The sequence below is a fragment of the Phoca vitulina genome, unplaced genomic scaffold, assembly GCF_004348235.1.
Source record: "Phoca vitulina isolate PV1807 unplaced genomic scaffold, GSC_HSeal_1.0 scaffold31, whole genome shotgun sequence".
NCBI lineage: Eukaryota > Metazoa > Chordata > Mammalia > Carnivora > Phocidae > Phoca > Phoca vitulina.
Genome location: NW_022589734.1, coordinates 24018569 through 24037180, shown reverse-complemented (window position 1 = coordinate 24037180; position 18612 = coordinate 24018569). Strand labels below are relative to the sequence as shown.

Sequence of the window (18612 nt, the reverse complement as noted above, 5' to 3'; positions counted from 1 at the left end):
CTGCGACAGGGAGCACGCAGGTATTTTGCCTCCTTTACGTTCCCATCTTCCCTGCCCACTGCAGCTCTCTCCAGGCCAGCGTGTCCCTCTTTCGGTCACCAGCTCGTCTCTTCACCGCAGAGTCACTGTAGGATGTCACATACTGTACGGAAGACTGGGGAGGCCGGCCACCGCCCCGCCCCGCGGAAAGGCAAACGCGCGCCCCGGCCCGGCTCCCGCGCACGCCGCCCCCCCACCAGAGCTAGCCGCTCCCCCCCCGCCTCCCCCCGCTCCCTCGCGGGTCCCCCCGCTCCCGGCCCCGCTCGCCCGCGGCCCCGACCCGAGTCGCCTCTGCTCGCCGCTGGGTCCTAAGGTCCGCCGCTCCCGCCGCGCGAGACGCGCACCAACCCTCGCGAGACCATCTTCCGGCCGCGGGGCGGGCTAAGGGAGCGGCGGGGAAGCGCGCGCTGCGGCGGACCTCGTCGAGCAGCGGCGAAAGCCTCAGCGATCGGGATGCGTACTATTTTTTTTTTTTTTTTAAAGATTTTATTTATTTATTTGAGAGAGAGAATGAGAGAGAGAGAGAGTACGTGAGAGGGGGGAGGGTCAGAGGGAGAAGCAGACCCCCTGCTGAGCAGGGAGCCCGATGCGGGACTCGATCCCGGGACTCCAGGATCATGACCTGAGCCGAAGGCAGTCGCTTAGCCAACTGAGCCACCCAGGCGCCCGGGATGCGTACTATTTTAATGCAACATTTAAAGAAGCAAAAGTGATGCAAAAATCCGTGATGAACAAAACCCCAGAGTCTCAACGGAGACAGGCCGTTTGTTTGACGCCGTTGAGTTCTTGTGCCATAGGAACGGCAGGTGCCCATCCCCCGGGGGGTCCTGGCCCGGCGGGCGGGGCGGGTGCTTGAGGGGTGACCACGCGCGTGGACAGATGGGTTCGTGCAGTCGCGCGTCGTCATCGTTGAACACTGTGATGCTTTTATTAACTCTCTCCAGGGGTTCCAGATTCCGGGGGGTGCGCTGTGTGTGCGGGGGCGTCCGCGTGTCCTTCGGCCCCGGGCGCCCACCGCGCGCTGCCCAGCACTGTCCATCCACAGCGAGAAGGGGCCTCTGCGTTATCCTCAGCGCGGGACTGGGGTCTGACGGGCGTAATGACAGCCTTTGAAATGCCCCCTCCTCCTGAGAAGAAAAGAGCGCTTCCTCCCGAGGTGAGGTCGGCCACTCTAGAGTGATAGGTATAAATCACAGGCTGCTGTATAAAAGCACAAAATCGTATTCTCACGAAATGCGCGGCACTAAGGATTATTTGTCAATCGGTTCTCTGCTCTGCCCTCCTGGCAGGAAGAGGTGGGATTTTCTGCAGGCCTCTGGTTCTCTGGTGGGAAAAGCAATTCCTAGATTGAGGTACAGAAGTCATTAAAATCTTTAACGCCTACTGACTCGCCATCATGGATGGTTACTGTACGTCATTCCTTGCTCATGTCTGCGAGGTCTGTGCATCTCCATGCACTATCTCATTTCATCTTTACCAAAAATCTCTTATAATTCTCTGTACAGCTTAAGAAACTGAGCTTCAGAGCAGTTAAATTACTTAAGTACTCACAGCACAGCTGGGACCCGACATGTAAGGATCTAGTCAGTACAGATACGCTAGCACTCTGTTTATAGATTTTAAGTTTTGTTAAATGTATCAGTCTTTTCATTTGAACCAAATACATGCCCGAATTCATAGCTATGTCCGTCCCTCCAGGAAGGGCAGTATCCAAATTATTTTTTACTTCAAGATAGGTTATAACATCTTTTAGTAACTGAATCAGGGATTGACAACTGAGGGGGGAAATCTTAATAGCATATATTAATTTAATAAGAAAACCTGATAATCAAATTAATTAAAACAAGAGGAATAGAGGCCAAAGTTTAGTGTATAGCATAGAAACTTTAATTCTATTACCACGGTCCTTGACTGATGACTGTGGTGTGTGTGTGTGTGTTTGTGTGTGTGTGTGTAAGGCGATGCGGCCCAGTAGAATTTTATGCAGTGATGGAAATGTTCTATATCTGTAATCTCCAGTGAAGTAGACATGTAACAACTGAACACTTGAAGAGCGGCTGGTGCAACTGGGAAATTGAATTTTTAATTTTATTTAATGTAATGAATTTACATTTACATTTAAGCAGCCACAGGTGGGCAGGATGGGGCTCTGGAATAGGTGTGACAATGCTGTCAGTCAGTCCGTCTGACAGTTCCTCTGACTCATTTTCCTTCTTTCCCCTTCCAGCACTGCTTTATTTTTAAGTTTTTATTATTTTTTTTATTGAAGTACAATTGGCAGACACTATCCTTCTTAGTTTCAGATGTGTATCATGTGTGATTCAGTATTTTTATACATTGCAAAATGATCCCCGTGATAAGTCTAGTTACCACACAAAGTTACTACAATATTATTGACTGTATTTCCTACACGGTACACTGTATGTTACATCTCCATGACTTATGTATTTTAAAATCGGAAGCTTGTACCTCTTAATCCTCTTTACCTCTTCCTCCCACTCCTTTATCCGCTCCCTCTGGTAAACAACAGTTTGCTGTTTCTGTGAGTCTGTTTCTGTTTTGTTTTGTTTGTTTTGTTTTTGAGTCAATCTTTTAAGATTCAAATACAATTGAAATCATATGGTATTTTTCTTCCTTTGCCTTATTTCACTTAGCATAATACCTTCTGGGTCCATCTCTGTTGTCACAGATGGTAAGATTTCATTCTTGGTTATGGCTGAGTAATATTCCAGTGTGTGTGTGTGTGTGTGTGTGTGTGTGTGTGTTTGTGTGTATACACCACATCTTGTATATCCATTCAACTACGGATGGGTACTTAGGATGCTTCCATACCTTGGCTTTTGTAAATAATGCTGCAATGAACATGGGCGGGGCATATATTTCTTTGAATTAGTGTTTTTGTTTTCTTGAGATAAACACCCAGAAGTGGAATTGCTGGACTGCATGGGAGTTCTATTTTTTTTAAGTTTTTGAAGACCCTCCGTAATGTTTCTCATGGTGGCTGCAACAATTTACACTCCCACCAACAGTGGAACTCCCTTTTCTCTACTTCCTCACCAATGTTTAATTATTTTTTGTCTTTTTGATAATTGCCCATCTGACCAGTGTGAAGTGATATCTCCTTGTGGTTTTGATTTGCGTTTCCCTGATGACGAGTGAGGTTGAGCATTTTTCATGTGCTTATTGGCCATCTGCATGTCTTGTTTGGAAAAAATGTCTTTTCAAGGCTTCTGCCCATTTTTAATCAAATTATTTTTTTATATTAAATTGTGTATGTTCTTTATATACTTTGGATGTAACCCTTATTGGATGTATGATTTGCAAATAGCTTCTCATTCAGTAAGTTGCCTTTTTGTTTTTGATGGTTTCCTTTGCTGTGCAAAGGCTTTTTAGTTAGATGTCATCCATTTATTTATCTCAGCTTTTGTTGCCCTTGCCTAAGAAGACTGGTCCAAAAAAATATCATTAAGACTGGTGCCCAAAAGTTTACTGCCGATGCTTTCTTCTAGGAGTTTTATGCTTTCGGGTCTGACATTTAGGTCTTTAATACACTTTGAGTTTATTTTTGTGTATGGTGTAAGAAAGCAGTCCAGTTATATACATTTTATATTTGTGCAGTTTAATAGAATACCTTCTATTCTAATAGTCCCTTAACATGAAAAAATAATGGGAAACACTGTCTACATATTTTCTGCTTGAAATGTGTTATGCAGCCATTTATCATAACCCATCTGGATCGCTGAAGTATAAATGGTGTTCTTTTTCTTAGCTGTGGTCGTCTTCATTGTCAAAAAGCTCTCAGATTATATCTGCATTACATTCTAATAGGAAAATCAATCAGCACTAGATGAACATTAGCAGTAGAACACAATAAAGCCTTCCAGTGTACTATTTACCTGGTTGGTTGGACCAGATTTTCCTCCCTTGTAGACATATGACCCTTCTTTGGAAAGGCTTGTCCTTATTCCGATTTCATTCACATGACTATGCTAGAGTTTCACTGTAATCCTACCTGTCCTAATTCAGACTTTAGGGTAACAAAGTTTCATTTTGGAATCTATTGAAGAAAATGAATCACATTTCTTTTTTAAATAAGAATAAGAAATTTTATGCAATCCAGCAATTTCACTTCTGGGTATTTATCCAAAGAAAATAAGAACACTAATTTAAAGGGATACATGCACCCCTGTGTTTATTGCAGCATTATTTATAATAGCCAAGATATGGAAGCAGCCTAAGCGCCCACTGATAGATGAATGGATAAAGAAGATGTGGTGTGTATACACACACACACACACATACAGACACACACCCCACATATACATATACACATATGTGAGATATATATATACACCGTATATATATACACACACACTATATATATATATGTATAAAGCCATAAAAAGAATGAAATGTTGACATTTGCGACAACCTGTATGAACCTAGAGGGAGGGTATCATGCTAAATAAGTCACATGGAAGAATTAATATTGTTAAAATGTCCATACCACCCAAAGCAATCTACAGATTCAATGTGAGCCTCATCAAAATACCAGTGGCATTTTCACGGAACTAGAACAAAGAATTCTAAAATGTGTATGGAACCACAAAAGACCCTGAATAGCCAAAGCAATCTTGAGAAAGAAGAACAAAGCTGGAGGCATCATACTCCCTGATTTCAAGCTCTACAAGAAAGCTAGTAATCAAAACACTGTGGTATTGGCAACAAGAGCAGACACAGATCAATGGAACAGAACAGAGAGCCCAGGAATAAACTCACTTACGTGGTCAATTTATCACACAGGAGGCAAGACTATACAACAGGGTAAAGACCACCTTTTCAGTAAGCGGGGTTGGGGCTACTGGGCAGCTCCGGGCCGGAGAATCAGGCTGGACCACGTTCTTACACCACACACACAAATAAACTCAAAATGGGTTACAGACTTGAATGTAAGACCTGAAATGCTAAAACTCCAGGAGAGATGCCAGGAAGGTTATCCACAGTGCCTCACGTGGAAGAGACGTCCTGTACACTAAGGACTAAGGATGCTCCCCATGAGGTCATTACCTATGACCTTGGTGAGAGTAATCAGCAGATGGCAGAAGGTGCTGGAGCTGCCACCAAAAATGCAGACCATACTTTCAAGGAGACCATGAAAAGGAGCGTCCAAGGGCTGAAGAGTCTTTTGTTTAGGATGAGAGGAACTTGAGCAAGTTAATGTCAGCTGGGACCTCCCTGCCTCTGAGACACGTGGGTAAACTTGGTCCAAAGCCATGGCCAGGGCTCCCGGAGCTGACTTCAGTGACTCGTGAGAGCTTGCTCACTCATGCTTCTGTCTGCTGTCACATCCGCACCTGTGTCTCAGGCCCACCTCATGTCAGCTCAGTGCGAATCTCAGCCCCTTCACTGGTTTCTACACAAACGCACGTACTCATGGGAACAGTAAGCCAAGCACCAAAAATGTCAGAAGAAACTGTCAGGACGTCTGGAGGTGTTCCTGGCGAGGGGTTTACATGGCTGCCTTAGTTCTTCCGACTGGTGGGCAGGAGAGAAGAATGGATGGGAAGGAAGATGAGACGGGGGCGGCAGGGTGGTTCACGGACTCAGTATTCTCTTTGTCGTCCGCAGACATTCAGCTCCCCAGAGCACCCTGTTACTTTGGTGTTAATAATAGTTGTACCAACTTTATTTAAGCACTTTGGGCAATTTTTTCAAACTTGTGATGATCCCTCCGTTTCTTCAGACTCTTGCCATGGCTTCTTTCACCTGCTTTGGTTGAAAATGGGTGATCTTTGATGCCTTTGTATTACCTCCAACATTTTGTCCTCGCCCTCCAGTTTGCTCCTTTCCTGTGGCTCAGCACTGACACCTGGTGGCCTGTTAGTATGAAGCCGCAGACCCGCTGGGACAGACCCCAGGAGGGCATGGGCTTGGGGGGGAAAGCAAAGCAGAGGCTCAGGCTCCTAAGCAGTCAAGCCCGGAATGCATCCTCTTAGGGGACCCTCGGAAAATAGGAAAGCCTTTGACCTCAGAAATAGACATGCTTCTTTGAGAGCTAAGTGAATTTAGCCAGAAACTAAACTGGGAATGAAAGCTGATCAGGATTTTGAAGAAAAAGAAAAACAAACAAAGAAAAGCCCTCTAGATTAGGGAGAATTAGGCAAAAGAGAATCCGAATGTAAAAACTTTTTGGGAAGATGCGGGCTCTTGGGTAAATCTTTTTTTTTTTTTTTTCCTAGCAAATATGTATTGAGGACCTACTATAGTTGGCTTATTAAGTAGTCTTGCTTCAGTGGGGGATTAAGTGTGAAGAAATTTTATTTTTTTCCCATCATTGCTTTCAGTCATGCTCTGTGAAATATCCCTTTCCCAATCCTTGATGAAATCTTGGCCAGATTTAGTAACTTTTGGTTACCAGAAGTCCATTGTGTTTAAAACTTCAATAATACCCAATTCAATTCTCAAATATTACCATACCCTCTCCACTCCAGGCACTAGGTCATAAAGAAAGTCTTCACTTTAAAGAAGTCATAATTTTTATTTATTTTTTTAAATAATTTTTTATTTATTCATTTGAGACAGAGAGAGAAAGAGAGAGAGAGAGAGCATGAGCAGGGGGGAGGGGCAGAGGAAGAGGGAGAAGCAGGCTCCCTGCTGAGCAGGGAGCCCAACATGGGACTCGATCCCAGGACCCTGAGATCATGACCTGAGCCGAAGGCAGACGCTTAACCATCTGAGCCACCCAGGTGCCCCAAGAAGTCATAATTTTTTAAAAAATATTTTTATTTATTTATTTGAGAGAGAGAATGAGAGAGAGAGAGCATGGGGGGGGAGGGTCAGAGGGAGAAGTGAGTTAGTTAAAACTAACACAGTGTGTTAGTTTTAGGTGTAGAATATAATCATTTGATATATGAATTCTTGTGGAGCAAGAATATCCTGTCCCCTTCAAGGTCCTTCTAGCTGGACTAAGAATCAAATTGACATGAGACAAATTAAGCAGAGAAAATCAAATTTAATAACATACCTATGGGGAGTCCATATATGTACAAATCCAAAGCAATCAGGCAAAACAAGGCATATACGTCATCCTGAACTAAGGAGAAGGGGCTCAGTGTCTGGGACTTTGGAAGGAAGGAGTACAATTACAGAGGAATAGGAGCAAGGGCAGATGTTTGGTAATCAGACGTTTGCCCTGCCATACAGATGGGTCACTCAGATAACATTTATCTCTAGTAATAGCCCTTATTCTGGGAAAGACTCCCAATTTAGATTCTTCTATGTAGCTAAGGGAGGCACAAAAGTTTCTCTCGATCCTGCAGGGTCTCAATTGGCTTCAGCTCAAAATAATCTTCATGCCGAAGAGGCCCATCTTGGGGCAGCCTGCCCTCGGCTCCTAGAGTATATATTGCAAGATGATTATCACAAAAGTTTAGTTAACACCCATCACCACACACAGTTACACCTTTTTTTTTTTCTTGGGATGGTAACTTTTAGGATTTACTCTCTTAACTTTTAAATTTACAACACAGTATTATCAACCATAGTCACCATGCCATACATTATATCCCCGGGACTTATTTATGTTATAACAAAGAAGTCATAATTTTTAAGAATGAAAGTTACATAAACCATATTATCTGACCATATTGTAATAATGACATCAGAAAGAAATGATAAAAGGACGGAAAAGAATCTAAATGTTTGGAAACTTACAAAGACATTTCCCAATGGTTGTGGGTTAAAGAGGAACCACAGTAGAAATGACAGAGTATATCCCCAAAGGGCTGAGAAGGTTCTTTCTACAGATCTGAACTTGTGAGATTAAGTCAAAGGAACATTTGTAACCTTATATGCATTTATTAAAAAAATAACTTAAAATCTGGAAATAAAGAAATGAAGCTCTTTACTCCTGAAGCTATTGAAAGCATGAAAGGGTAAAGAATGTAGAAAGAAGGTGGGCAGCTGGCTGGCTCAGTCGGCGGTGCCTGTGACTCTTGATCTCGGGGTTGTGGGTTCGAGCCCTATGTTGGGTGTAGAGATTACTTAAAAATAAAATCTTTACAAAAGAAAAAAGTAGTAGGAGGTCATAAAAAGATAAAATTTTAAAAAAGGGAGGTAATAAAAAGCAAAAAATAATTAGAAAACAAACCAAACAATAAAGACAATCAAAAAATGAAAATCTTCTTTGTAAAAAGGAAATGATAAAACTTGCCATCTTCTAAGGAGGTGGATAAAGGATAGAGGCCTAAATAAACAATATTAGGAATGAAAAATGGGTATAACTACAGATACGGGAGAGACTTTTAAAAGCAGGAGACTACTATCCATAATTTTGTCAATAAATTTGAAAACTTGCACAAAAGGCAGTATCTTTTAGAAAAAAATATAAAACCAATTCATATTAATTAGTTTAACTAATATTAATTAATATTAAACCAAATCAAGAAGAATTAGACAACCTAAAAAGAACCACAGTTGATATTTAGAACTTCCTTCTTCGGCAAAGTGTTTGTGGTTTTCTTTGACTTTCAGCCGTGACCTCAGCTCGCCAGGATTCTCCACCCGCCGGGGTGACTCAAACCTTTATTTCTGAAGGGTCGCATCCTCAGCAATCTGGCTTTTTCTTATTTGATGCAGTTTTTCTATCAACCTTTTTGTCTCCTGATTGCAGCTGAGTAATGATTGCATTTAGCAGCAGAGTTTTTACACATTGCAAACATTTTAAACTATGTCCAATTATCTGTACAGAGGTCTTCCTAAAGGAAAAAATTCTCCTGAAGACACTTATGAAGGTTAAGTGCTGGTCTTCATATTTATGTAAATATTAAGAAATAATTAGGAAAGATGATCTTTGTCCTTCCAAAAATGTTTTTCATTCTAAGGCATATAATATTAAAATCTAGAAGACGTTAGGCTAAGTAATACTTCTCTTTTCAATAATTACTTACCTTTCACCTTGTATTACCTGAATAAAGCAGATGAGTAGTATGGTTATAACACATCAGAACCGATCAAAATGACTGGATTTATGAAGTAACATATTTGTGTGCTGAAAAGATCTTATTAACTTAATTTAATGAGAAAAATGGCATACTTTATAAAAACTATAAATCCTGTACTGTTATAGGCTAAAAAAAAATTGTGAAGGAGAAAAGCACTGAGATTTTCATTTTATAAAAACACTATTTTAACATCTGACATAAAAACAGAGCTAAAAAAACACAGGGCAATAGCTTTAGTTTTTTAAATTTTGTGTTTGATTTATTAGTAACAGTCCAGAAATGCAAACCCTATGTGTTTCATTTTTATTCCAAAACAACAAATTTAAACCGAGAATATTCTAATTCAAAAGCATCTGAAATGCTCATTTCTGCTCTCAAATAAGTATTTCATATAAAACGGTGCTCAGAGTAAAGTGAAGAGCAGCATATTACTATTTGTTGTGGCACAGTTTCTATTTTAATACTGACGAATGCCTATTTCAATTTTATTTTTTAAGTTGTCTTCTAAGATCAGCTTGGAATGGAATGACAGTACAATGTGTCTTCAGACCTCCACTTAAACTTGCTGGCCCCGACATTCCCAGCTTTATGCTTCTGTAATCTTACCTTAAGCAACATCCAAAACCAAGGTGAAAATCGGGTATGGAGTTAGAGGCATTCACTGGATGTCATTCTTTTTTTTTTTTTTTAAGATTCCATTTTTAAGTAATCTCTATACCCAACGTGGGGCTACGAACTCACATCCCCCAAGATCAAGAGTCACACGCTCCGCCGACTGGGCCAGCCGGGGGCTTCCCAATGTCATTCTGCGAAAGGTCTGGTTTCTGTTGGGTAAGGAAGAGCCCGAAGGCTGTGACAGTCTGAGTGTTATTTATGCCATTTAATTCAGCTGGATAGGTTTCTGTTCTGAAACTTGTAAAATGTCTGCGAGCCTGGAGTGGAGTTTCTGGCTGACACCGATGGAAAGACACATCCCCTGCGTGACACGCCTAAGAATGTACCATAGGCTGTGCATTTCCTCACGTTGTTGGTTTTCAGAAACTTCCAGAAACAGCTGACCACATTGTGGAAGTTATAAATCAGGTGTGGTGATGTCTCCAAACTTCCTAGAGCCAAGTCCAGCTGAGTAAACTCAACGCTGCGGCGGAGGGCAGAATCCTGATATGCCGGGAAATTCTGAAAAGAGCTCACACTGGTAGGTCTCGCTGCAGAGAACTGGCAGGCACAGCTGGGTCACAATTGCGACCTGCAAGTGTGCGGGGAGCCTGCACTAGCCTCGTCCTGCGCCGACGCTGATTCTGCCGCGGCTGACCCACCCCGTGCCTCTGTCCACTGCACCTGCTGCTGTGGTTAGGACCACCGACCCTGCAGCTTGCGTGGGGAGGCAGAGATTGTTGCTGCTGCTGATCTGAAATCATGAAGGTGCACTCAGAGAGAATCTTGGACATAAATCAGGAATTAATCTGATATGCCAACAGAGAAAATCCTCATCAAAAGGTAGATCTGAAAATTTCTCACTCTGCGGCATTTGTCGAGTATTTCCAAAATTACTGTCTAAGTTTTTCCTAGTCCTATATAAGTCACTGTGAATGTCATATGGAAAGAACCGTATAGGATATCCAGAAAGCATCAGGTTTATTTCCTGAGATGAACAAATTGGCTCATGGTTTAGGTCACTATCATTTCCTATTCGGCACAATATTATCTTGTCAGTTACTGCTTTCATGCCTAGATTTATTTAAAAAGCTTCTTTCAAAGGCTGCAGCCTTTGAAACAGGGTAGAGAAACCTGAACTCGTTCTGTTGCATCATGGCACCAAGAAGGGAACGAAGATCGAGGGATCCTTATTTAAAGTTAATTTGGCAGCAGGTGTTTTCCATTGAGCTACCTTTAGTCCTCATTAGTACAGGATCCTTTATGGCTGGGGAAGAACATAGGTCATCCAACACAGCTACTCTGGTGGTCAGCGTTAAAGGGAGCTTCCGCTTTGTTCTTGTGAGCGCTCTGTTCCCTCTTCGTTTGGGAGAGTTCTTGAGTTTCCAGTGGTAATAACCTAGCTGCCATTTTTAAAAACGAAGAGTGCCCTCGATCAAGCCCAGGTCCACTGCCTTTCTTTGGTGGGAAGTCTGTACGCCATCCTGCCCTTGTCTTCAGGTTTAATCGTCTGAACGTGGTTCTTGGCCCAACGAATCGTCTTAGCAGCCTGATCCTGCCACACACAATTCCGCTTTGATATGTTCTAGAACAAGTTCTCCTTTGACACCCCAGACAGTAGGTGTCAAGTCTAGTTTGTGGTTCGTTCTAAAGATACATTTTTTTGTTCAGATTTCAACTATGAAGTGGAGGTGGGAGTAAAGATTCAGCTTTCCCTTTCTTGTTCTGCTCAAGATACTTTAACCCCCCCCCCTTGGAAATCAGTGCCGGGAATCTGGAAGAATAATCCAGCAGATTTCTTCATTGGCGGATGAACCACATCTCCGTACAAGAAGGGTTTCTAGGGGAAGGTGGTGTGGGTTAGGACAGATTTTGGCAGTTGAGAGGCCATCAGCCCCATCAACTCTTTTGGGAGATGGTGCCCAGACAGAGTTTAAATGCCCCGCCGGGTTGCTGCTGAAGATCAGTCCCTGTGGCAGGGGCATCCCCTGCGCTGATTTGCTTGGGTCTGGACTATCTGAACCAATCAAGACGGCAGGGGAATGGGCTTATCCTGATTGGCTGAGCGGGTTGTCAGTCTCAGGAAACCCCATAGCTGTTACCCAGGGCAAGAGGTGGAATGAATATCCGGAGCCAGTGATTCTGCACATAGGCATGGACTGTTTTTTATATATGCATTTGAGACCACACTGTTATGTACAGCTAAACTATGGTTAGCAATTTTGTTGTTGTTGTTGTTTAGAGTAGCATTACTTATATTAATAAAAATACGTGACACAAGCCAAATACTCAGCAAAAGGGGAACAACGAAATGGGATACCCATTTGGGGACGAATGGTAGCCTTAGCTTTCCCAAAGCTTGGAAATGACTGCGCGGAAGCCAATGGTAAGAAGTCATGTTTATATGGTGTTGTTTTCTAATTCAAAGCCATCTCTGGTTATGTCTTCCTGAAGAAGAGGATGTGGACCTTGGGCGAGGAAAGGTGTTCTCCGAAACAACATTCAGCACCGCACTGGACGGTCAGTCAGGTCTAACAACAACTTCATTATTCCCCTTCACGCTTTTCAAATTTTCAACACGATGAATGTGCGAGCGAAGGGCTTTCTTGTATTCCTGGTAAGTCATGTTTTATTTGTCCTCTTAGTCATATTATTTTTTCTCCACAAGAGCATTAGGATACACACACTGTGCTGGGAAGTAGCCTCAATAGGGTGAAATAAAAGTGGAAAAAAGTCACCTGCCAATGATATGGGGAGGGAGTTAACTTGGTAATGTTCAAGGCCCCATTCCTGTTTTTAAAAAATTGTGGTAAAATATACGTAAGACAATTCATCACGTTAACCTTTTTTGAGTGTACAATTCAGTGGCATAAAATGCATTCACACTGTTGTGTCACCGTCACCACTAATCGACAGAACTTTTCCATCATCTCAAACTGAAACCCTGTACCCATTAAACACTAACTCCACCTTCTCCTCTCCTTTCAGCCCCTGCTAATCGCTATTGAACTTGCCTCTTCTAGAAACCCCTTATAAGTGGAGCCCTACAGTGTTTGTCTTCTCGTGTCAGACCTATTTCACTTTGCATAACGAGTTCAAGGTTCATGTGTGATCAGAATTCACAGGTTCAGCATGTATCAGAATTCCATATCTTTTTAAAGGCTGTGTTGTCATATTCCATTATATGGGTGTACCCCATTTTGTTTATCCATTGATTCCTTGATGGACTTGTGGGTTGTTTTTACCTTTTGGCTATTGTGAATAATGCTGCTGTGGACATTGGCGTATAAATAGCTGTTTGGGTCTCTGCTTTCAGTTCTTTTGGGTCTATACCTAGGAGCAGAATTGCTGGGTCATGAGGTAATTCTGTGTTTTGGAGGAAACACCCATACTATTTTCCACACTTAGTCGAACCATTTTATATTTCCAACAGCAATACACAATGGTTGAAATTTCTCCACATTTTCCCAACACTTGTTATTTTCTGGGTTTTTTTGGGGGTGGGGTGGGATCATAATAGCCATCCTAACGGTTGATAAGGAAAATCTGTGTCCTAAGATGGGCCACGGAGCCAGCAGGAGAGTCCCAGTCCTTGCCTCAGGGCTCTTCCGGGTTCCTCTCCCTGCCCTGCTTCACGCACACACCAAAAGTGCCAAGTATGTGGAAGTAGAAGTGTATAAATTGTCCCCTTTGTGCTCCGGGCTCAGACCTTTGGAGATCACTCTCCTCTGAGCCCTCCGGTGTTAAATAAACCTCCTGTCCTCCAAGATCTCCAGGTGCCACTTGGTTCTTCTGTCGGGTGATCCAGTCCAGGTTCCGTAACAGTGTGAAGTGGTGTCTATCTCATTGTGGTTTTGATTTGCATTTCCCTAATGATTAGTGATGGTATATAGTCTTCGGTGGAAGGTTTCTTTCACTTAACAAGTGGAATCTTGGGACTCGTCCACATGGTTACAAGCATTAGCGTTCCTTCCTTGTTGCTGAGTGGTATTCTGTTGTGTGAGCGTGGACTGTTTAACTCTTCTCTTATGGATGGCCCCCTGAGCTGTTTGCTCTTTGAGGCTATCATGAATAAAGATCCTAATGGAGCAGTTTGGTATGTTCTTTTCTGTGGATATGTGCTTTCAGTTCCCTCAGATAAATATCTAGGAGTAGAATTGCTGGTTTACAGTGTGAGCATCTGTTTAGGTTTATAAGAAACTGCCACACCTTTTAGAAAGTGGCATTAAATTGTGCTCCCCCCAGTAATGTACGAGAATTGTGGCTGAACCACATCCTTGCCAGCATTTGGTGTTACAGTCTTTAAATTTAACCATTCTGATGGGTGGTAGTAGTATCTTATTGTGATTTTAATTTGTGTTCTTTCCCTGGGACTGTGATCATTAATCCTTGATGATTAGTGATGTTGAACATCTTTTCGTGTATTTGCCATTGATAAATCTTCCTTTGTAAAACATGTGTTCAGATATTTTGCCCATTAATTATTTGGATTGTTTGACTTTTTTTTTATTGAGTTGTAGGAATTCCTTATCTATTCTAATTATCAGTCTTATGTAAAATATTAGCTTGGTTTGTGGTTGTCTGTTCATTTTTTTAATACTGTATTTTGATGAACACAGTTTTAAATTTTGGTAAAGTCTAATTTATCAATTTTTCCTTTATAGTTATGGCTTTCTTTGTCATTTTCAAGAAACCTTGGCCTGTTCCCAAGCCAACAAAGGTATTGTTCCGTTTTATTTCATAAGCTTTAGAGTTTTATCCTTTATGCTTAGACCTATGGTCTAGTTCATGCTAACTTTTGTGCAGATATGAGGTAAAGATCGATATTTCTTTTTTTCCCATATGGATGTTCTGTTGATCCAGTACCATTTATTGGAAAGATATTTCCTGTCGGACTGCTTTGCCTAGTATTAGCATTGGCAATTGGAGTGACCTTCCTCAGTGCTCTGCAGATCTAGTTCCATAATGGAAAAGGGGAGCGTTGGCGGTTGACTTCTTTTTTTTTTTTTTTACAGGTTAAAAAAAATTTTTTTAATTTAAATTCAACTTAATTAACATATACTGTATTATTGTTTCAGCGGTAGGATTCAGTGATTCATCAGTTGCATATAACACCCAGTGCTCATTACTTCAAGTGTCTCCTTAATGCCCATCAGCCAGTTACCCCGTCTCAGTTAAGTGGGCAGGGACATGCTCACACACAAACTGTTCCTTGGGGACAGGAGCAGGGACCGGAGCTGGGTGCGCCCCCTGCTGGCCGAAGCGAGGAAGTGTTCGCTTTGTAGCGGCATTCTGGAGTAACTGTGTTGGGCACAGAGCTGTTCCTTTTTGTTGCCTCTGTGTTGGTGGACAAAGTCCTGCGATGATTCAGGCTTTCCTCCCACTGTCTCTGCAGCCCCCTCAGTTCCTTTTCAAATATACTATATAGCGGCTCCCCTTTGCATACAAAGTAAATTTCAAACAACCAGGCATGGCCGACTGGGTTTTTCATAATATCATTCCTGCCCTCTTCAAACCTCAATGGGTTATTGTTTCCAGATTCAGTGAGATGCTACATATCGAATACCTAGTGGGAGGTAGATGTATCAGTGAAGGAATTTAGTTGCAAAAACAAAAAAAGCAAACCTACTTTAGTTCGTGCAAGCGGTAAAGAAATTTGTTAATGGACATTGGAAGTTAAAAATACGAGGATCCGGGACCAGTGCCAAAGTACAATACTGAACGCACCGGGCCTGGACGGAGGCCTGGACCGGGGACGGAGCTGCCAGGCTGGCCGGAGCCTCACCGCCCCCCTCTCCGGAATCGGTTCTCCCTGGTGCCTCCTCTTCTTGGGACTCCTCTCAATTGACGATGGACCTGAGTACGTCCGGTGGACAGGCTCCAGGTCCCGGATCTGTAGCCCAGCCACACAAAGGAGGTCGGAGGGCGACTTTCTGGCTTCTGTGTTGGGAAGGCAGGCACTCAGTGGGGAATTCCCCAGATATAAAGGGTATTAAAAAGTTGCCAGAGATGTTGACTATGGTAAGTAATCAATCCGTAGTGCCTCTTTTCCCAGAGAAAACAACGTACTAGAGTAGGCGTGTAAACAAACATCCGTGCTCAGCGTAGACATGGTATCTCTTGTGAAATGCCCTCTGAAAACTTTCACACACACAATAAGCTTCAACTTGGTCCACTTCACGGTTAACCCTGTTTTAGTTGTGCTTGTCCTTGTTTCCCCATCTCCCCCTCCCCAGCCATTATTTTGAAGCAAATCCCAGCCATGAAATCTTTTCCTTCATCTCTTGGCGTGTATCTCTAAGAGATGAATGGCTTGTGAAGTTTTGATTATGGAGAAGCATCATAGCGTAGCCACCTTTCCGGTGTTTGCCTGAGCACTCAGATTGTCCTTCGGGAAAACAAATATTTATCTAGTAAAGATATTGGAAGAGAAAGCGCACATTCTTCAGGAGCTGACAACCTATTCATTCACTCATCTGTTCATCCATTCAGCAAAAGATTAGTAGGTCCTAGTGACTTTTCCCACACTTGGCTTAATGCAGAGGTGACCAAAAATATAGTCGTTGCTTTTATGGAGCTTTGAGAGACCAGACAAAGGCCTGAAGTGTTAAATTAACAAAGCACATGTGAACTATTAGTCAATAAACAATAAAGAGATATCATAAGGCAGTAGGCATTTGATCACAAAATGAGTCAAGAAAATAGTAGACAAAAATCTTATTTTTTAAAAAATATTTTATTTATTTATTTGAGAGAGAGAAGGAGAGAACAAGCAAGAGAGCACAAGCAGGGGGAGCAGCAGAGGGAGAGGGAGAAGCAGGCTTCCCGCTGAGCAGGGAGCCCAACGTGGGACTCGATCCCAGGACTCTGGGATCATGACTTGAGCCGAAGGCAGACGCTTAACTGACAGAGCCACCCAGGTGCCCCCAAATCCTCTAAGTTTTAATGGAAGATTTTTTGATATGCCAATTCACAGTGACTCATAGGTAGAAATCACATACCCATTTAAGGTAATCAAATGTCTTTGACTGTGGATTATTTGATCCAAGCACTGAAATTTGAAACAAATTTTAAAACAGAGAAAAAGAACACTGCCCAACATATTTGCTAAAATTGCCTCTCAGGGGAAATCATAAAAGCACAGAAAGCCCTCAAACATATCATTTATTTGTAGGCAGATTTTATATGTTGTTCAGAGTTATCCCTATATCACCGTAGGGATATGCTTAAGGATGTGTAACTTCAATGATTTCCAAACCCAAAGTGGCAGGTATCTGGCTCATGGCTATAACAAGTTGGTGTGGCTGTGAGGAAGGAAATACAAGCCTTCCGGTTTATAAGTAAAACATATAAATAATCCCAGAACTGAGCTGAGTTTTCAGATTTTGTAAGTGCAGCAAGTGACCTCCAAGCTCTCTACTTCTATCATTTTTCAGTAGAGATTGAATTGCAAACAATGAAAGAACTCCATGTGGACCAGACAAGACAAGATGGTCTAGTGCTTTGGACAATCCTCAAATTGCTGAACTCTGAATCTAAACATATTATGTCATACGTCAGATAGCATGTCCTAAATCAACACTGTCCAAGATATCTTGAGTGTAGATGCTTGGATGTATGAATTATGATATTTTACATAGAAAGAAAGGGCAAAAGTTATCACCCCAAAAGTGAGGGTAGAGTTACCCAAGTATGGCCACCCGGGCTGGGCTGGGCAGAACCTGCTGATGGATCAGGCACTTGGCTCGGTTCTTTCTTTGTCCAAGTCACGTGATTTGGAAAGGACTATCAAAGACTGTGGGAGTGACCAAGAAGCTCGAAATCAAATCTCCATTTTAAAGACCTTAGACCAGGGCATCCAAACCCTTCCTTAAAGACAGCAATTGAATGAGAACTGCTGTAGTGACCGGGAAAACTCTTTCTATGGATTGTTTTGGGTTGGCCCAAATTTTCTTGGAAGATGCTGTGAAAAGTGAAGAAAGGGACAAGAAATGCAGTGCCTTTGTCCACAGAAGGGGGCCGTCTTGCCGGAAGTGTGACACTAGGGCTCCGCTCTATATCCCCAGGTCTCTGGAGGGAAGATGTGATTTCCTGAAAAGAGATACAGTTGACTGGCTTTACCATTTTCACCATGAAAACAGACTGGAGGCTGCTGATGTAATTTTTATTTTTATTGTGCACTTGACTCCTTCTAATTGTTTGCTGGCTTAACCGACTGAGCCACCCAGGTGCCCTGTGCAAACAGTATGCTTTATGCTGAACACCTGATTGTCTTCCGGGAGTCTAAAATTTGGGTATGTACCAAATGGCTTATTCTTTCAGATTTCTTTATATGTATATAGAAATGCATAATTTTTAGGCAAAAATGGATCATATTATGCATATAGTTATGTTCATTCACCAATGTATCTTGGCACTTGGTATTTCCATGTCATTACACATGGAGCAATCTCATTATTTTGGGCAGTTATAGGTATCTCCTTAAAAATTTGGCTGAAATGGGGCACCTGGGTGGCTCAGTCGTTAAGTGTCTGCCTTCAGCTCAGGTCATGATCCCAGGGTCCTGGGATCGAGCCCCGCATCGGGCTCCCTGCTCTGCGGGAAGCCTGCTTCTCCCTCTCCCACTCCCCCTGCTTGTGTTCCCTCTCTTGCTGTGTCTCTCTGTCAAATAAATAAATAAAATCTTAAAAAAAAAAATTTTGGCTGAAATGTATGAACCAGGTTTGGATCCTGATTTGTTCCAGAATATACATAAGATGACTAGGGGAATTTGACTTCTGACTGGATATTTGATAATATTAAGGAATTTTTAATAAATGTATTAGATTTGGTGATGGGTTTGTAGTTACATTTATTAGAATCCTTATATTTTAGAGATACATACTGAAATATGAGAAGATGAAATCATGATGTCTGG

The 18612-nt window shown here is 42.2% G+C and overlaps 1 long non-coding RNA gene across 2 annotated transcripts; it reads left to right on the top strand.

Annotated features, from left to right (window-relative positions):
* Window positions 1-655: 655 nt before the first annotated feature.
* On the top strand, window positions 656-18201 carry LOC116644989. 2 transcript variants are annotated; one of them, XR_004301863.1, is made up of 5 exons: window positions 656-845; window positions 984-1195; window positions 12124-12312; window positions 14360-14415; window positions 17762-18201. It is a non-coding gene; the product is annotated as an uncharacterized LOC116644989 (long non-coding RNA). The 2 variants fall into 2 exon arrangements; XR_004301862.1 differs by lacking the exon at window positions 17762-18201 and having other exon boundaries at window positions 14360-14722.
* The last annotated feature ends 411 nt before the right edge of the window (window positions 18202-18612 follow it).